Source organism: Morus notabilis, unplaced genomic scaffold (genome assembly GCF_000414095.1).
Source record: "Morus notabilis unplaced genomic scaffold, ASM41409v2 Scaffold1623, whole genome shotgun sequence".
In the NCBI taxonomy this organism is placed as follows: Eukaryota; Viridiplantae; Streptophyta; class Magnoliopsida; order Rosales; family Moraceae; genus Morus; species Morus notabilis.
In genome coordinates, this window is record NW_010366286.1 from 54,779 (window position 1) to 76,618 (window position 21,840).

At 35.4% G+C, this 21,840-nt stretch overlaps 1 long non-coding RNA gene across 1 annotated transcript in view; it reads right to left on the reverse strand.

The window, feature by feature from the left end:
- The window catches only part of LOC112093893, an 8,677-nt gene extending 6,618 nt beyond the window's left edge, over nucleotides 1-2,059 (reverse strand). The window contains exon 1 of the long non-coding RNA XR_002903258.1: nucleotides 2,015-2,059. This is a non-coding gene — a long non-coding RNA (uncharacterized LOC112093893). The remainder of the gene's footprint in view (nucleotides 1-2,014) is intronic.
- Nucleotides 2,060-21,840: the final 19,781 nt, after the last annotated feature.

Genomic DNA, 21,840 nt, shown 5'->3' on the forward strand with positions numbered 1-21,840 from the left:
AGCCCCCATCAGGGCTGACAATCAGCCCCCATGGGGGCTGATGGGGGCTGATAATCAGCCCCCATTGGGGAGGATGGGGGCTGAAAATTAGCCCCCATCAGGGTTGATAATCAGCCCCCATTGGGGCTGATGGGGGCTGATTTTCAGCCCCCATTGGGGACCTCCCAGGCCAGCCCCAAAGGGAGGCCCCCAGGGGTTGATTCATCCCCAATGGGGGCTGATAATCAGCCCCCATTGGGGCGGATGGGGGCTAATTTTCAGCCCCCATCAGGGCTGACAATCAGCCCCATGGGGCCTGATGGGGGCTGATTTTCATCCCCATCAGAGCTGACAATCAGCCCCCATTGGGGGCCTCCCTAGCCAGCTCCAAAGGGAGGCCCCCAGGGGTTGATTCAGCCCCAATGGGGGCTGACAATCAGCCCCCATGGGGGCTGATTTTCAGCCCCCATCAGAGCTGACTTTCATCCCCAATGGGGGCTAAAAATCAGCCCCCATTGGGGCTGATTTTCAGCCCCCATTGGGGCTGATTTTCAGCCCCCATTGGGGCTGATTTTCAGCCCCCATTGGGGGCCTCCCTGGCCAGCCCCAAAGGGGGGCCCCCAGGGGTTGGTTGATTCAGCCCCAACGGGGGCTGATAATCAGCCCCCATTGGGGCTGATGGGGGCTGAATTTCGGCCCCCACTGGGGGCCTCCGAGGCCAACCCCAAAGGGAGGCCCCTAGGGGCTGATTCAGCCCCATCGGGGGGGCCTCCCAGGGGCTGATACAGCCCCAATGGGAGGCCCCCAGGGGGTGTATCAGCCCCAACGGGGGCCTCCAGGGGAAAAAGAAAAAAAAAACAGAAAAAAAACCAGATCAGATCAAGCATAGGGTAGAAAACAAACACCAAATCAATCGGAAAACAGCAACCGATTTGGCTGAATAAGCAAATCAAACGGCGAGACAACCGGAAAATAAAAATAAAAAAAATAAAAAAACAAATTGCTCGACCAAATCGATCGGAAAAATCAAACACGTTCAAATATTTTTGGCTAAGGGCATACCTCGGTGAGAAAACAGAGAACAGCGCAGATTGGGCAACAAGAGACCGGAGGAGCTCAGGCGAACGGAGGTGCTCCGGTGAGAAGCAAACGACGCGACTCTTGGGCGAGAAGAACGCCGGGGCTCGGCCGGGAAGAAGATCTCGGCTGAAGTATGGAAGGGAAGGAGGAAGAAGAGCTCGGCTGAAAGGGAAGAAAAAATCGGAAGAAGCAGAAACAGGAGGATGATCGAGGAAGAAAGAAGAAGAAGAAACCGAAAATGAAAACAAGAAAACGAAAACGGCTTTTTTCCGTTTTCAAAATTCCGGAAAACGACAAAGCCATTTTCGTTTTTGTTTTCTGACACAAATTTTGCCAAACACGTTTTTTATCTCCGTTTTCAATTTTTTACATCGAAAAATGTGAGAAACGAAAATGAAAATGCTACCAAACAGGCCCATAATAATTTGGTTTTCTGGAATTCATTATTGAATGGCATTTGCATATTTTCAGTGAAAAAAGATTAAGATCCCGTTTGGTAAAGAGATTTGTTCCTTGATTCGAATCATGATTCGTGATTTGCTACAGTATTTTTTCTTATATTTTCTCTTAAGACGACAATGAATTAGCTGTTATTCATCCTATGTTGTCTCAAGTGCCACGATAGATGTGGTAATAATATGAACAAACCAACATTCAAGCATAGTGTGCAAACCCCATGGCAAGGAAACAGAGCATGTTTAACATTTAACTATATAGACCAATCATACAAAGAACTATCAAAGAAAGGCACAAGAACAAATTGATGCCACACTTCATCTGAAACTATATAGTACATCCTAATGTTCATAGACACTCTGAAAATAAAAAGGCATCCAAATATGAAAGAGTCAACGATAACGATATTAAAAGCCTTGTTTAAATCATGTAAAATTGTACATAACAAGATTTTAAGTAATGCAAATAGAAATTAGATCATCATTTTACCTCAACATACCATGTACAGAGCATGACTTAGCTTTTGTCTTGTAGCATTCTGGTTCTTTCCACATGTGAAATCGGACATCAAATTATCTCTTCTTTTTTTACAAAAAGAAAATATATTAAGGATTTAGTGTCCATAAATAAAAAACGCAGACAAAAGTACAATAAACAACGCGAAAGATAGAGCTGAACCTCTAGTTTCAACATTTAAATCAGGTTGTGAGGGGTGTAATTCATGTTTTTCTCTACGCAGAGAAAAAACCATGTGAAAGACATTTCTCTTATCTGTTTAAAAAATAATCAAGGGACAGTTTGATAAGTAGAAAAAAAATCTAACCTCCAAAAATCTCAATGCAACTTCAAGCTCGCTCCCAAATAGATCAAACTAACCTCCAAAAACCAAAAGCCTAACTTCAAGTTCGCACCCGTCGGCTGTTGGAGAGATTCAAAGGGCCAACTTGAACAAATGCTTTGGTTTGCATAACAAAAGAATTTGTTCAAGAAAAAATAAACAAATGAATACATACCCCCTCTCGAGAGGGAGGGTCACTGTTAATAAAGATCGGTGCGCCAAAAAGGAAAGCCAATTAAGAAGGGGGTGGGAACAAAATGAAGATTTTATTATAAAATAACTTTTAGAGCTATGGAAGAATTTAAACAAAAATGCACACACACACACATATACCCCAAAGAAATCTTCACATAGAAACGAAACTTCAACAAAGAAAAGTAAAATAGTAAAATCAATGCTGAGAAGGTACCTAGTTTGGTCGAAGAGCATAGGAGTGACGTTAGGGCTGGTTCCGAAAAAAATTCCCCGAACTCGGAACTAAAATTTTTAGGAGATAAAGAACTCAAATGCATAGAGGGGTAAGAAAAGACAAGGGAGAGAACCCTAAAGTTCGAAGGCAACGAAAGGGTACCAGCTACAGTAAGCAGGACCAAAAAAAATCGAGAAAAGGGCAAAATAGAAAGACCAAAAGTTTGAACAGTAATATTAGTAAACAAACTCTAGTTTATTATATGTTGCTAGATGAAACTGCACGTGAGCACTGAATTGAATAGTGCAAAATAACCATCCTCTCTTTATAGTTTTCTTACTATTACATTAACCTGAAAAAAATGAAGCTACGTGGGAACATTGAACTGAATTTAATATTAATATATATTTCTTTGATAGTAACCCAAAACAATTATAGTATAACTTAGTTGCATAGTTTGTCAAAATCAACCATTAAATCCTAAAATATAAATTTCTCTACATACCAAAGCAAGAAAGTACAAGTAGCCGTACAATATAGGTCAAGAAAAACATGCATCACAAACGTAACTCTTCCCACCACATCTTATTGTTTCAAAAATAGAAAGTACCCTCCAAAAGGTTACTTGGGCTCACCATTCAACTTAGCCACAGAAGAAAGCTAACAATTGATTATCTTCACTTAGTATAAAAAGCAAACTTAGCTCCAACAACACGAGGGACTTCACCTAAAAATCAAGCATATTAATATACTTATTGGAAATTGTGAGTTTTGAGAATATAATATGATAATTGAAATTCATACGAGGTAATAAAAAAAAAAAAACTCCTATAGAAAACTAGAAAATAGGAAATAGGAATCTAGAAAGTAGGAAAATAGGAAACTAAAAAGTTACTCCTATAGAAAAGAGGAAACTAGAATACTTGCTACAAATAGACTCTCCTAATTATGATACTACTAAAACTACGATTATTCTTCAGCTTCTTTCCCATTCTTAACTCTTTTGACTTCCTTGACTTGTGTACCACGTCTCCCATATGCCTTGCCCACAAAGGCATCCGAAACATAAAGCAATAAAAAAAATACTTCAATTATAGGAAACAGAAAATTTATATACATATATATATTATTGGGAAGTCAGTTACGTTGTACAGAGAAGCCTTGAAGTTAGCCTTAAAACTAGGAAGTCAGTTTGTAACTTATTTTTGAATTCATTAGCCGTGTACATCTATATATAGGCCTGTAATATATTTCTGAAGAATAAGAAAGAAAATATATTCAATAGCAGTGCTTTTATATCGCCAAAGTGGCGACTGGAACAAGCAGAGGTGATGGGTCTGAGGTTGCTTCAGGAACGTCTAACCCAACCTCTACAATTGTTCCCACTGCAAATCATGAACACACATCCCTACAGATTACTTCTCATAAATTGAATGGCAGAAATTTTCTTCAATGGTCTCGCTCTATTCAAATGGTCATTCGTGGTAAAGGGAAGATCGGCTGTTTGGATGGGACTAATAGCTGACCGAGTATTGACGATCCTACCTATCAGACTTGGAATATTCAAAACTCCATGGTAATGGCCTGGTTAATTCATTCCATGGAGGATTCCATTGGTGACACCTATTTGTTTTATCCCACAACAAAGGAAATCTGGGATGCTGTTCATCTAGTATATTCTGATTATGCAGATACATCTCAAGTTTATGAATTGCGGAACCGTGTTAGAAATATGACACAAGGTGAACGGGATGTGACGCAATATTTCAATGCTCTCAAGAAAGTGCGGCAAGAACTGGATCTCTTTCACGTCTGTGAATGGAAGGATCCAACAGATGCGGTTCTCTATAAACAGATGCTAGCAAAGGAGAGGATTTATGATCTCTTGGCTGGACTCAACCGTGATTTGGACGAGGTTCGTGGTCGCCTACTCAGGATGAAACTTCTCCTACCCATTTAAGAGATTTTCGCGGAAGTAAGACGGGAGGAAAGCCGAAAGAAAGTTATGCTCAGCAAATCTGCCCCACCACCTCAATCCCCCACCACCTGCGATTGAGAATTCAGCCTTGGCTGTTCGAGGACCAGATTCACGTCCAAAACAGAAAAATACAGCCCGGTGTGATCACTGTCAGAAGCCATACCACACTAAAGAAAAGTGCTGGAAACTTCATGGTAAACCTGCCAATTGGAGTCCACAATCTCGTGGAAAGGATGGAAAAGCATTCCAAAGTTCAAATGAAGGTGAATCAAAGGGGTCCAACAGTGGGTCCAACAATTCAGTTACACTATCCAAAGCACAAATGGAACAACTCTGCAAGATGTTGACTAACACAGCGATTCCATGCACTTCACTAGTTGCTCAAAAAGGTAATCATTTGTCTACATTGAGTGGACTAAAGGATCAAGGTGAGCCATGGATAATAGACTCTGATGCTTCTGACCATATGTGGTTGTGAAAAGATTTTTTGCTCATATTCTCCGTCACCCGGCAATCAAAAAGTGAAAATTGCAGATGGATCTTTTTCGGTTGTTGCTGGTATTGGTACCATGAAAATTAGTTCAAATATAATTTTGAAGTCTGTGTTACATGTACCTAAGTTGTCTTGTAATCTTCTCTCAATAAGCAAGATAACTAAAGATTTGGATTGTCTAGTCACGTTTACACCTTCTGTTTGTATGTTTCAGGATCGGATTTCGGGGAAGAGGATTGGCAATGCTAAAGAATTCTCTGGTCTGTACTACTTCGAGGACGATCTTTCTGTAAAGGGTCATATGGTCAATCATAATGTCTCCCTTACTCGAGAACAACAAATCATGCTCTTACATTGTCGGCTAGGTCATCCAAGCTTTCTATATTTGAAACGCCTGTTTCCCTCGTTGTTTAGAAATAAAGATTCCTTTCAATGTGATGTTTGTGAACTTGCAAAACACAAACGTGTCTTTCTACCTCCCCAACCTTAAAGGGCTTCAAAACCTTTTGTTCTAATTCATAGTGACATTTGGAGACCTTCCCGTGTTCGTAGCATTTTTAATAAAAGATGGTTTATTACGTTTATTGATGATCATTCTCGTGTTTGTTGGGTGTACCTATTAAAAGAAAAATCTGAGGCAGAGCAAGTATTTCAAAATTTCCATTCCATGATCAAAATGCAGTTCAATGAACATCTTAAAATTTTGCATACTGATAATGGAACATAATATTTTAATTCTATTTTAAATCAGTTTCTCACTGAAAAAGGCCTCATTCACCAAAGTTCATGTGTTAATACACCACAACAAAATGGTATTTCAGAACATAAAAACCGTCATTTGTTAGAAGTTGCTCGTGCTTTACTATTCAATTCTAATGTACCAAAGTGTTTTTGGGGAGATGCTGTACTCACAGCTTATTATTTAATAAATCGTATGCCAAGTAGGGTTTTACAATATAAGACTCCGTTGAATACATTGCTTAAATATTATCCTGAGTCACGTGTTTTTTCCGAACTTGATCATAAGGTTTTTGGGCGTTCATCTTTTGTTCATAATCATGATCCTAATAGAGGCAAATTAGATCCTCGTTCTCATAAGTGTCTGTTTTTGGGTTATTCTTCTACACAAAAGGGCTATAGATGTTATTCTCCGGAAAAATGAAAATATTTTGTGTCTAGAGATGTTACCTTCTTTGAAAATCAGCCATATTTTACAAAACAAGACACACAAGGGGAGCAACATCAGTTTTTTTCGAATTTCTCCACCCCAGATATCTCGGACTTGCACCACAAAAATTGGGAATATTTTTGGGACTGTATCCCTCCTAATCAGGGGTCATCTATTTCAAATCCTCATCCCAATTCGAATTTAACTCCCAATTCAGAACCTGTTCCTCAAATAATTCGGCCCAATCCAAATCATTCGGTACCCACTCCTCAAATCTCTCCATTCTCTCAGCCAGGTTCAAATGATTCGGAACCACCTCCAAAATCTTCCCCTCATCAACTTCCGAAATCTGTGTCAACTTCAAATATCTCTCCTACAAATCTGGATATTTCTTCCGCACCGATCTCCTCTTCCCCAAATATCTCTCTAACAATCCCACCTTCTAATCTAGATGTCTCAAATTCAAAAAACCTGAAAAACCTACCGCCTACAAGTCCGGAAAAGAAATCGGTAGGGGGAGATATGATTCAACCAATTCCATTAATGACCTACAAACGAAAATATCTGAGAAAGGGGGAAAAAATTATGCCTCTAGTAGTTCAAACTTCAGAGGTTTCTACGGCTAGTCAAACCTCTAAACCAAAATCGGATGCTGAAATAGACTTAGCCGAACTGGATGTCCCTGTAGCTCTTCGAAAGGGGACGCGATCGTGTACACAACACCCAATCCCTAACTTTGTGAGCTATAATCACCTATCAAATTCAATTCAGGCCCTGGTTTCCAATCTTGCAACCACCGAGCTGCCGATGACAATACAGGAAGCATGGAGGAACCCTGCCTAGAGAAATGCAAGCTTTGGAGAAAAATCAAATGTGGGAAGTGGTTCAGAAACCCAAAGACAAAGCTCCTGTTGGGTGCAAATGGGTGTTCACAATCAAATATAAGGCAGACGGGTCAATTGAGCGCTACAAAGCAAGATTAGTTGCCAAGGGATATACGCAAACATACGGGATTGACTACCAGGAAACATTTGCCCCGGTGGCAAAAATTAATACAGTAAGAGTTCTTCTCTCACTTGGAGCCAATCTTGATTGGCCTCTCCAACAATTAGATGTAAAAAATGTGTTTTTGAATGGGGATCTGGAAGAGGAAGTGTATATGGACTTGCCTCCTGGATTTGATGATGAAACACGGAATGGCAAGGTATGTCATCTAAGGAAATCATTATATGGCTTGAAACAATCTCCGAGAGCTTGGTTTGGGAGATTCAGTAAGATTACTGGTATTCTGATTGTGTATGTAGATGATATGATTTTGACTAGAGACGATTTGGAAGAGATGGTAAAAATTAAAAAGAAACTTGCTTCCGAATTTGAGATAAAGGATCTTGGAAGTTTGAGATATTTTCTTGGAATGGAAGTGGCTCGTAATCGTACTGGTATATCTATTTCACAGAGGAAGTACGTGCTTGACCTACTGAAGGAGACAGGAATGCTAGGCAACAAACCAGTGGACACTCCGATTGATCCGAGTGTTAAGTTGAAGCTAAATTCGGGACGAGGTCCTGTTGACAAAGGTCGCTATCAACGCCTGGTGGGGAGGTTAATCTATTTATCTCATACGAGGTCAGATATAGCATTCGCAGTGAGTTGTGTGAGTCAATTTATGCACTCTCCATTGGAAGATCACATGGAGGCTGTCTATCAGATTCTCAAGTATCTGAAAGGAAACCCTAGAAGAGGATTGTTTTTCAAGAAAACAAATAATCGGTTAATTGAAGCATTTAAAGATGCTGATTGGGCTAGTTCAATAGATGATAGGAGGTCCACATCTGGATATTGTTCTTTTGTTTGGGGTAATTTGGTGACTTGGAGAAGTAAAAAACAGACGGTGGTAGCAAGTAGTGTAGAGGCAGAACTGAGATCGGTAGCACATGGTGTCTGTGAAGTTCTATGGTTGAAGTTACTGATGGATGAACTGAAAATGCCTATAGATAGACCATTGAGGATCTTCTGTGATAACAAAGCTGCCATCAACATATCACACAATCCAGTGCATCATGATCGAACCAAGCACGTGGAAGTGGATCGGCATTTCATAAAGGAGAAAATAGAAGATGGAACGATTTGCATGACATATGTGCCAACATCGGATCAAACGGCTGATCTGCTAACCAAGGGTTTGTTTAGGCCGTTATTTGAAAGACTAGTAGATAGATTGGGAATGTACAACCTGTATAGTTCAGGTTGAGGGGGAGTATTGGGAAGTTAGTTACGTTGTACAGAGAAGCCTTAAAGTTAGCCTTAAAACTAGGATGTCAGTTTGTAACTTATTTTTGAATTCATTAGCCGTGTACATCTATATATAGGCCTGTAATATATTTCTGAAGAATAAGAAAGAAAATATATTCAATAGCAGTGCTATGTTAGCTTTCCCTTATGTTAGCTTTTATATATATATAGTAAACTGTGAATTTAATCGGTTGTAAGATGATCAACTTGCAATACGATCAAGTGAAAACTTATGCAACAATGCTATGTCGTTTGTACATTGAACTGAAAATTGTAGACTCGTGAAAACACAGCATAAATTTTAGGTGATAAAAAAAAACGTAAAACATACGATTGAACAATAATTAAGAAGAGTAATAATAGGACATCTTGGATTTCTTAATTTCTCCCTGATGTTATTTAACTTCTTTCATAGGGAAATAATAAGACAAGAATGCTTCATCCTTTGTACATTGATATGAAATTCCTGTGAAAACAAAGCATAAATACTGGTAAGATATGTATAACATACTATTCAACACAAGAATTCGGAAAAGAAATAAACAACAAGAACTGAGTAGAATTTTCTTTGCACGTAGTATAACAAGGTAAAAATGTAATGAGAAAGCAATCAACTGAATTGTACACTTACCCACTTATTTTTTCTTTTCAATTATGACGCTTTTTGTACCACTATTCTACTTTTATTTCAGACACAAAAAAAATATCAATTTTATTCTAGATGTCATCACTTCTAAGAACTCGACACTTAACCACAAATGCTGATGAGTTCGTGTCCATTTCAAAGAACTGGATAACAATTGTTTGAAAAAGGTGGAGAAAAAAGAGAGATAAACACTATGATACTAGGCAAGAAATAGTTAGTTATTTATTCTGTAACATGGAGAAATAGTTAGATATTTACTCTGTAACATGGAACTTTTATCTTACCCACATCTGTCTCTGCCACTTCAAACTTGAGTACTGAAATCCACTAAAACTAAACCTCTTCAAACAAGAATGTTCAAATCCTTAAAAGTCGGAAAATTTAAAGAACCTTGCCAAGGATATATTGGTATTGTTTAATTTATTTGGATCTTGAGAGAAACCCCTGAATAGTAGAAGAAAAGATAACAAAATACCATCATGGAATTCAAATGCTCAGACTTTTACCTCATTCATTTCGCTAGCTCAAGTCACAACTCAAGTTTTTGCTATAGAGTTTTCTCTCACAAAAATTGAAATTCAACCTTTTATGCTACAGTTTTTTCTTTCACATAAATTTACTTTTCAACTCAAGTTGCAAACTCGAACTAGTGAAACAAATGAGGCCTTTAGTTTTCAAAAATCAAGTCTCGAATTTTAGCTTAACTAGGTTGCTTTTGGCTTCTTGTTTGGAACGCTATGCGTTTGTGGGATCAGAAGACGAAGCTTCTTCAAAACTTTGCTTGCGCCTTTGAGCATTGAAGAAGAGAGAGGAGAAAAGAAAATTGGAAAAGAGAAGGAAATGCATTAGTGTTATGGGAGTTTGGATCAACAAAAGCCATTGCAGGACAACCACATCTGTAAATATATCTAGACCACATTCACTTATGTAGATCTATAAGTCCAACAAAAAATATATATATATTGACGACAACCACCAATCAAATTGTTTCTAATAAATTGTCAATTCGAGAACAAAAACCACAAGGTAAGAACGTGAACAGATAAAGAGTATTCAAAATATTTGGCCCTCACATTTTGTCTCTTATGATATCAATAATTTAGTTATAAAGAAAAGGTTTGGTGATAAAAGGGAAAAAAGGAAATCTTACCACATCTTTTAAGCTTTCGTTTCTTCAAAAAATTGCATCAAAACATTTTGTATCCTACCAGTATTTCTACAGAAACTGCACTGGCAACTGATAGCCAAAAAAACCACACATGCAAAGAATCGAAGGGAACTCTAAATCTAAAACGAGAAAGATGCAATTATAAAAATAATTCTCGCAAAACAAGAAGAAGAAGAAGAAGAAAAAGAAGAAATTAGATAGTCAGTAAGCAACACATCCAATTAATTAAAACAAGTAGTAGAAAGAGCGACTTCTTAAAAATGAAAGCACAAATAAAAAATGGTAAACCAACATAGAAGAGTAATGGTATAAGAGGAAATAAATACCTTGCCTCACACACTAAGGTAAAAAGAGAACTACCAACTTCTCTCCTGCTCTGCAGCAAATGCTCTATACGTGTCACTTTGTGACATATCAACAAATTGAAGCAATTCTCAGTCAATTCCTTAGCTTCATGAGGCAGCATATTAACTTTCTTTTTGTTTCTTTGAATACCAAATTTAACATAGGGGAAAACAAAGAAACAACTGATAAAAATTTGGATTTTACCGTATTCCACTGAAGAACTTAGAAGGTCAACCATAAAAGTCAATGTGATCAAATGTGTATTTGGAATGAAGAGAAAAGATCAAAGTACGTATATACATATATATGTGTATATACATTTAGAATTGAATTTGTTATTATTATTAATAGGAATAAGCTTCAGTTACAATAACAGATTCTACGAGTGTTGGAGTTTTCTCCAACCAAATTAGTTCATCAACTATATTAAGAGTATAAGTAGCCAAAAATGGATACACATGACATAACTTAGCTCCTGGAAAACAGATAATAAGCTAGATACATTTGAGAATAACACTCGAAACTCATTACAAAAACAAAGAAAAATTCTTTACAGTTTGGATGATTGTAATGCATCAGATTTCAGAAACTGGAGATTTAGAACAACATAGTCCAAGCATGCTTTAAGATGATGCAACCATCACAAAAGTTGAGGATAAAAATAAATTTCAATGAGTAAGAGAATAAATTGCTACGCTCGAAAGAAATTTAAAACTAATAAAACGAAGCATTTGAAACTTATCTTGTAATTGCTCCAATAAAAAAGCTTTCCTCCGCTTGTAAATTTTAGCATGCTCGTGGGCGTCAGTTAAAGGATATAGTAACAACTTCAGAAATAATTCAAATAACTATTAAAACTCTGATGAAGATAGACAAATAAAACTCAAATAAAGAGAGACTTATACTAATAATTTATAATCCCATAATGTTGCAACTCTAATGATTCGTTAAATATTGATAAAACAGTATAGGGTACATAATTATTTATAGAATTGGACCCTAAATAGAAATTAGGATAACATAATATAGTAGACTTGATCTCTTTGTATTAATCAGTGACATATAAAAGTCACGATAACGAATAGACATATATATAATTAGTAAATATAATTGTTTACACAAAAAAAAAACAAAAAAACAAATTATTAATAAAAATATAGCAGAACACATAACTGTAGGATATAGAATATTTTATGTTGTATTAGTTACTAAAACTTATCTGACGCGGCAGTATTGAGTTTTATAGAAAATGCTACAAACGTGGATTTGAAAAAAATAAGTAAATAATAACTGCAGTTAGTCGCAAATAGTAGCAATAACTGCCATAGTGAAATTCAAATTTTCAAAATCTCAATTAGTTTCTTCAGAATATAGAAATTGTTTGGTAATCGCCTACTGTAAACAACAAATAAATATGAATGATATTATATATATATTGTGATAGAGAAAATAGTTGTTTAGAAACATAAGAGAAATCCTAAACTAGGATAAGCAGCGGTTTTAAAATGGTTCTAGAACCAAGTATAAGTTAAAAATTTGAATCCAAAAATGGAGAAATAATAACGCACTTCTTTAACTGACGCATGAATATTGTCAACTGTTTTATTGCTTGTTTCATCCTCAATCTGCTATTGGAACCACGATGATGCCGGCTGGGCAATTCCTACTATGTTTTCTAAAGAACATTAACTACAACGACCAACAACAATGCAAATGTCATTGGTAAAACACAATAACAATTCAAATATGAAAAAATATATTTCTTCTATTTTCAAATTTTACCAAACACGAGTTTGGGAATAAGAAAACAAGGAAAGATTTTTTAAATGAAAAATTACAACACCCAACAATTGCTGTTAGACGTTTTATTTTCTTCAATGTTTTGAAAAGTTGAATTTTGCAAATAAGATATGGAGGAGCATTCGGATGAGAGAGAGAGAAAGGTGTAGAGAAAGAGAGAGTTAAATGAGAAAACAGAAGAAAAAATAATAATATAACTAGATATTTAAACCATATTTTTGAAAAAGAAGTCACGCACATGCATATCGTAACAAAACAATATAAGAATTTTGAAATTCAAATTAATTTTTAAGAATACAAATCAAGAGGATTCAAGAAAGATAGATACACCAAAGAAATGAAGTTGTTAGAACTAAACTCAATGTATAAGCAATATTAAACTATCAAAATTATATCAAAATTAAAATTGAAATAAAAGAGTTTGAAAACTTCCCTGAGAACCTCAACTCCTTCATGAAAATTTGCAAAAACCGCTCCATGCTTATTTGAAACTGCTAACTTGCATGGTTCACTCATAACCATTAATTAAGGTTTGAATGCGGTCACGAACAATGGGAATGGAAGTGGTGGGGAGACATCGCCATTGGTGAACACAAGCATATGAGCGTCTTGAAATGGAGCAAATTTTGACCGCCAACTGGAATTTGATATCAGATTCTTGTCCCCCATTTATAAGATAAGCAAAAAAATGCAAAAAATGGAAGAAGATGAAAGGTGCGAAACTAGCTGTCTATAACAGTTATTTTTCTATTATTGACCTCTTAATCAAAAGTTACCATAAAAGATTTAAGGGAAATGGATAGATTATAAACACGGGCTAATAAAGGAACAGATCGAATAAAATAAGAAATCCTAAGAATAATTTGAGAAAGACCATGAAGAGAGATAGAAATGGTTTGTGATTTGAATGTTTAGATAGAGGAATAGAGATGATTTGAGGTTCTGACCTAAAAAGAAGTACAACATTATAAAAATGTCTACTAAATTGATGGAGTCACCTTGTCGGTGTTTGACTTACAAATTATAGATTAACCACCAGTAATGAGAAAGAACTAGTATGACTATATGAATGACTATTAAAACTTCTACATGGAGAAAACTCATTGATGAATATAACTGCTTAAACTCTTATAAAAAGAGACTTTGGTTATGATAATCAAATGGATTGTATCTAAAATAGAAGAATATTTGTAAAACATAATAAACAACATTCTTAATAAGTATAATTATAGTAAGAAAACGAAGAAGTAGACAGATATAAGAGAATCTGGGCAATTAACAATGAAATTTAGTGAAATTATACAATAGATGATACCATGAATAAGAACAGCTACACAGTCCAGAATGGAGACAATAACATATTTTTAAGAGTTTGAAAACGAATCATAGCAATTAAAAGATAATGGGTATAAAGATCTAATAGACATAATGACAAACATGTGATGGACATTTGAAGGAATGTTTGCGAATAATTAATCAAAGAAAGAGAGTCTTCATGGTTCTAATATTCTTAGAATGACATATTCTTAATTTCAAAAACAATACGAGAGTACCCAGTATACCAAAAGATCGCAATACATGCATGTTAAGATTTATGCACAAAATTAGCACAGTACAAGCAAGACAAATTGTAAGAGAGCCCAATGTAAGGATGCATGTTACCTTATTTACATTATCTCATCCGATCAACACTATTCGTGGAACTTTTAACATCTTCAATGGTTGCTTTCATTCTAAGCCACTTTCTGCCACTTGCATCCAACACTCCCGTTTTACACCATTGTAAGTGCAGCAGCGATTGGGGAATTAGCATAGAGGAAGAAAAAGACTGACTTTGCGATTTTAAAATTGTTTTTGTTGCAAAAACAATTCCATAGTGAGATTGATTGCGGCCGTTAAATGTTGGAGAATTTTTTTTTTTCTTTATCACACATTTTGTAAAAAAAGGAAAAGCGAAAAAGAAAAAAAAAACAATTTAAAAAAAAACAAAAAGATAAAGAATTGAGTGAGAACTAAAGAATGATCTTTACATTCAAATCATCGGAAAAAAATTCCTAGAAGAGGATCTTCTCAAAATAAAAAAAATGGATCAAAATCCTTGCAAAAACAATTCCATAGTGGGATTGATTGCGGCCGTTAAATGTTGGAGAATATTTTTTTTTCTTTATCACACATTTTGTAAAAAAAGGAAAACGAAAAAGAAAAAAAAAACAATTTAAAAAAAAACAAAAAGATAAAGAATTGAGTGAGGACTAAAGAATGATCTTTCCATTCAAATCATCGGAAACAAATTCCTAGAAGAGGATCTTCTCAAAATAAATAAATAAATGGATCAAAATCCTATAAGGAAACATTATTAATGATTCCTTATCACGGGAAAACAAACAAGAAAAAAAAATGGCATCCATCTTGACGAATACAATTAGCAAACAATAGAAAGTAAGAAACTTCATTTCGGTAATGGAGTTGTCATTACAAATGATATAACTGGTAGTGATGAGAATGACCTTTTTATGCGTCAATATTAATACAACAAATTGCATTGACAAGTGATGAATCAGGAGAAAAAGGCAAAGAATTGTAAGTCATATCATAAATATTTTATGCGTCAATATTAATACAACAAATTGCATTGACAAGTGATGAATCAGGAGAAAAAGGCAAAGAATTGTAAGTCATATCATAAATATTTTATGCGTCAATATTAATACAACAAATTGCATTGACAAGTGATGAATCAGGAGAAAAAGGCAAAGAATTGTAAGTCATATCATAAATATTGAATTTAAATGTTATCATTTTAGATTTTCATAAACGAAACGAACACTTAATTTTCATCTGTTAATAGAAGATTTGTTCATTTCCAACGAATCAAAGTTCATGAACGGCCAAAACCTCATCATAAAGAATGCTTTTAGTGGATCCAATGGCAGAACAATCATCAGCATTTGCCTTGAAAGAAGAAACAAAGGCCACTTTAGCAGCTTGTTCTAGAAAGAATCCTTCAAGTTTTGAGAGCACAGTCGTTAAGCGAAGTACTACTACTATTTATGTAGTCTTGGGTAATAATACCACCTATTTGAATTCCTGAACCCATAATTTATTAACTAATTGATAACTCAAGTCCTCTCTCTCCTAATCACAACAGCTTTTTAGGCAAAAAAAAAAAACAAAAGGAAGAACCAAACATGTCTTATCCTTAACCCGTTTACAAGCGAGAGAGAAGGAAATGCGGAGAGACGGCTGTTCGGGTTCACATTTAGGGCTTGAATGAATAAACTCCTAGCATATTTCTACAAACATGAATCCAATAACAAGGAAAATACAATCAGAAACTAACTTGAAGTAGCAATTCAAACCAAAAACAAACAAGATCACGAACTAATTTTTTTTAAAAAGAAAAAACATAAAAAGAAAAGATACAAAAGCAAACCTTTAAGGCTGAGCAGAAATGCAGCGACAAAGACCCTGAACCCCAGCAGAAAAACAAATTAAGCAGCAAGAAAAACAAATTAAGCAGCAACAAGAAGAAATCGACAGAGAGGAGCAGAACAAAACAACAAAGAACCACGAAGAGGAACGAAATTGCTTTGGGTTAGAGGAGCAGGAACGAGAAAGGGCAATGGATGATAACTCACTGAATTCCTAATCATCCACATAATTTATATTGGAAATGTGAAAGCAGAGAACGAGGAAAAGGGAGAGAAGAGCAGGGAAGAAATGAATTTAAGCCACAAAACAAGCTTTCTGCTGTAACGCTATATGTAGAAAAGAAATGCAAGTGAAGAGAAATATGTGATTGCGCATGAATAATTTTGGACATTGAGAAATGGAGACGCAATGTTGTCAAGTCTGAGGCCTTGAAGAAGAGAAAGAAAAAAAAAACAAAAAATACAAAAACAAAAACAAACCAACAACAACTACTCTAGAGAAAGAGAACATAACTTAACCAAATTATTGAACAGTACAACAGTGATATATGCTACAGTAAACAGCGGATACTCTGTCCATGACTTGGAAAAACTTCTAAACGTTGAGGTTTTTTTTTTTTTTTTTTTGTTGCTGCTCTGATTCTAAACGTTGAGTTGGATAGCAGCAAAAACAATAATTAGCAAACATGTGAAAGACATTTATAATATATACACGCATATATACTATATCTATTATGATAACTTATAAAAGAGACAACAGCGGAGTAGGGATACTCTGTCCATGAGAGCCATGAGCAAATGAAAGCTACAAGAAAGAAACTGCCAATGCAAAAGACAATTGTTTTCTTACACCAAACAAACTTTGACCTCGTTCCTATTCAATGTGTATACCAACTAAATACCATAGTGGCAAACAAAAAACATGCCTAGAAATGGTTATCATCACAAACGAAAATATAGCATAGAGTTAACAAATATCATTCTTCTTGATGTGAACAAATCGAAAATACGCACACCGACAGTCATCTCATGTTACAACAATGGCTATAACTAAAGTAGACAGAAAGCAGGGATGATACTATAACAAATTCACAATGGGAGAAATGGAAAACATTATAGAGGGCATGGTTGCCAAAAATTTTATTGCTGATTTTATCAATAAATTCTTTTTCTTATAAAAAATAAATAAATAAAAAGGGATAGAGGGTATGGTTGCCATAATTCCTGCACATTAATGTGATTGAAACTCCCTCTGAAAAGGGAATATTAGGAGAAAGGACTACGTTTTGCATGCAAATAGAAGCTATTTTAGAAAATCCCTTTAATACCATCTCAACAATTACACATTCACAATGTTAATTTTAGCTCTCTGTTTCGAATGTTAAATCCTCTGTTTTGCTAAAAAATTTATATGATGGTGAACACACATACGAGTTGACATTCAATTTGTGGCCTCAAAAAACTTAACTAAATCAGTTATAATAGATAAACTAAACAATATTTCAAGAATACAAGGCCCTGTAAAGATCCGCCTCTCCCAATCAGAAAAACTAATCATGTGAGCCAAATAAATGGATAATAGAGAATATTTTAAAACACATTACACATAGCAAGATGGTTTAGCGCGGGCTCCAGTCGAGAATGAGACTGTGAAAACACGTGAGCGACCCCTATTGAAAAACTTTCATCAACCAGTATCCACACTATCTAGTTGCCCAACTTTTTATATCAATCTGCCTAACTCGTATAGCAAAACTTTCAATCAACACCTCATGAGTTCATATGTATACTAAAAATGGCATTCTGGGTAAGAGGGAATGAAAAAAAAGTTCAGAAAATAAACAAACTGTTCTTATAATATTCAGAAAAGACAACAAAAACACTACATTTAAAAAAAAAAAAAAAAGTAAAGTAGTTTCACATAGGTACCACTTGATCCAACAGTTCATTTAGATTTACTGTTGTTCAAAACCAGAAAACCATAATTGTAAAAAAATAAAGCGCAATGTAAGCAGCTGAAAGGTAGTTTGAATCAGACAAAGAACGTCAATAAACTTACAATGGAATGAAATTTATTTAGTATCGAACTAAAATACAAGTCACATTATTGGTTCTACAGAAGAGAAATATATCGTTCTATCAATTCTTAGCTCCATCTGCTCATTATCCAAACTCACAGCTAAAGAACAGTAGTTCATTGCCAAGCAGTAATACCATCATCATGGTCATCAAAAACATAATCGATAACCCTTCCTAAATGCAATAAAACCTAAAACAATCATAAAAACCCCAACCTCAGAATCCAAGGGAAAAATTAAAAGAAAAGAAAACCAATGATAGTCCATAAAAGAATATAAATAAATTTATAGTTCACCAAACAATTAATTGAGAACCATGAAAACAGCAATGAAAAAATAAATAAATACCCACTTGAAAAAAGAGACTTACACAAACCGCATCGAAGGGAAAAAATAAAGAAAGAAAAACCACACATAAGAAAAAAAAAAAAAAACCCCAAAAGAAGAGGAGAGGAGGATACTTCCCGGTAATTTCCATTCCTTAATGGCCTCACCTCAGAGCCCACATCCTCATCAACAAGAGATTCACACCCAAACATCTCCGCTGAAACCTGCTTTAACAGCCAAAAAAAAAAAAAAAAATCAAAGCAGCAAAATCACGAAAGTATGATTTTCCAGATTCAAATTGCTAATATTCTTTTATTACCTTATCCATACAGTCTTGTAAAATTGTATGTCTTGTATAATTTGAAACAAATGAAAGTGTAAATAGCAATACTACATTTCCTCCAGATTCAAATTGCTAATATTCTTTTATTACCTTATCCATTAGAAACATTTCCTCCTTACCCTAATAAAAAACCTTCAAACTCCATATACAAATTAGAATTGTCTTTCATTTCAGGATAAAAAAATTCATAAAAGAAAGGCAAACCTTGCTTCCAAACGAACTATTTTTGTTTTCACTAAGCAAAGGAGGTGACACCTTTATCACTATCACACCTTTATTTAACAATCAACATTCAGGTAAATTGATAATAATCAACAGAGATACTTGAGAAAAGAAAGAAGTAGGAGAGAACATTTATTGAAAAATACTTGAGCTGTTGAATCCACCATATCACTAACCAAAAGAGAAGGTAAATAGAAAACTCATGAAAATAATGAATTCTTAAACCGTGTCTATAATAGAATCTAATGTTTCTATTTTTCAACCTAAACATATTTTATTGTCTTTGTTCTATTCAGGAAATTTTTTAGTGTTACTATAAGCTCAAAGGAATTCTAAGAAACATTTAAAATGCATGAAAAATACACAAAAGGAGGTGACACCTTTATCACTATCACACCTTTATTTAACAATCAACATTCAGGTAAATTGATAATAATCAACAGAGATACTTGAGAAAAGAAAGAAGTAGGAGAGAACATTTATTGAAAAATACTTGAGCTGTTGAATCCACCATATCACTAACCAAAAGAGAAGGTAAATAGAAAACTCATGAAAATAATGAATTCTTAAACCGTGTCTATAATAGAATCTAATGTTTCTATTTTTCAACCTAAACATATTTTATTGTCTTTGTTCTATTCAGGAAATTTTTTAGTGTTACTATAAGCTCAAAGGAATTCTAAGAAACATTTAAAATGCATGAAAAATACATTTGACTTCCTTATGAGACTTTCCCTAAGATTAAAAAAATAAATAAAAGAACCTTATTAAAAGAAAAAATTGAAGTAGACTTCATAAATGGTCAAGTCTGCAAACACCCATTCAAACTAAAACCAAAGTACAGAAAAATTTATGGTCAAGTTTTGTTACATCCGTTGTCATGCAATCAAGATTTTTAGTAAAGAATTTATGCCCAGAAAAAAAAATCAAACGGAACCACCAATTCATCAATAACGTTTCAACTAAACAGAAAAATACACATTAATAACTTTGAAATGGTAAAAACCCATGTGAAATGAGGTGTACCCAATTGAAGGAGGAGAAGCAACCTGCATAAAAGGGAAAAATAATACATCTGATCAAAAACCCAGGAAAGAGAGGGAGTGTTTTTTTTCCCCCTATTTCGGCAAAGATCTTACCTTCACATAACAATTTCTAGACAGCCTCCTCTTAGAAGCCATAATTAACAGGTTCCTTTTTCATCAAAGTATAGAGAGAGGGGGAGAGGTGGAAGAGCAAGAAGCAAACATAGAAGAGGAAAGAAAAGGCGAGAGAGAGAATAACAAAAAAGAAAAAGAAAAAATTGAAGTAGACTTCATAAATGGTCAAGTCTGCAAACACCCATTCAAACTAAAACCAAAGTACAGAAAAATTTATGGTCAAGTTTTGTTACATCCGTTGTCATGCAATCAAGATTTTTAGTAAAGAATTTATGCCCAGAAAAAAAAATCAAACGGAACCACCAATTCATCAATAACGTTTCAACTAAACAGAAAAATACACATTAATAACTTTGAAATGGTAAAAACCCATGTGAAATGAGGTGTACCCAATTGAAGGAGGAGAAGCAACCTGCATAAAAGGGAAAAATAATACATCTGATCAAAAACCCAGGAAAGAGAGGGAGTGTTTTTTTTCCCCCTATTTCGGCAAAGATCTTACCTTCACATAACAATTTCTAGACAGCCTCCTCTTAGAAGCCATAATTAACAGGTTCCTTTTTCATCAAAGTATAGAGAGAGGGGGAGAGGTGGAAGAGCAAGAAGCAAACATAGAAGAGGAAAGAAAAGGCGAGAGAGAGAATAACAAAAAAGAAAAGAGAGAAAAGCTGAAGAAAATGCAAAGAAAAGAACACTGACGCTTCGCGTAATAAAAAGGGAAAAAAAATATAGCACATAAGACGACAAAATACATAAACAAACTTTGAACAGTAAGAATGTGAGAGTAGCTACAGTAACCACGCTCTGGATTCTAATATTCCAGATACACGCAATAAACAGAGTACACGCAAGAGAAATTGTAACAAAGCATAATATAAGGATGCATGTTACCAGATCAAAATTCACAAAACTCAGATAAAAATTCCCAAACCTCAGATCAAAATTAAAAACTCAGATTCGACGGAAGAGGGGGCTCGTGGCGGCATTTGGTCGAACACTTGGAGTGGTATTGAGGTACGATAAACGACAAAGTTGCAAGGTCGGAATTGCAGAGATCGCCGCGATGCCGGAATGTTGTCGGCGATTCTGAACGTTGGATTGACAGCGGCGATGAGAGAGAGGGGGAAAGGCTTTCGCAGTCGGCCACACCCAAGCATCTCCGGCGAAACCTGCATCAAAACTCAAAAAAATCAGAGAAGCAAAATCGCGAAATCGAAGCCGAAATCGCGGAATCAAAACTCAACGAAACGAAATAAGCAAAATCATTGAAATCGCGGTATCAAAAGTCAACAAAACTAGAAAGGTGAAATTGTGAAATCGAATCCGGAGTCGCAACAAAACCAATCTTCTTCCTCTATTCTTCTCCGGCGATTCGTGGCGATGATAGGGGCAGAAATCTCCAACGAAGAACGAGGGCAGCTCAACATCTCCGTCGCAGCTCGATATCTCAAGACGCAAAGCGAGAAAAAGAGTTCAATAGGGAGAGAGAGAGAGAGAGAGAGAGACGGTGAAGGAAGAGAGAGAGAGATTCGGTGAAGGAGAAGAGAGAGTGAGAAAGACTCGATGAAGGTGGAGAGAGGAAGAGGGTGAAGAAAGACAGAAAGAGAGAGAGAGAGAGAGAGTTTGA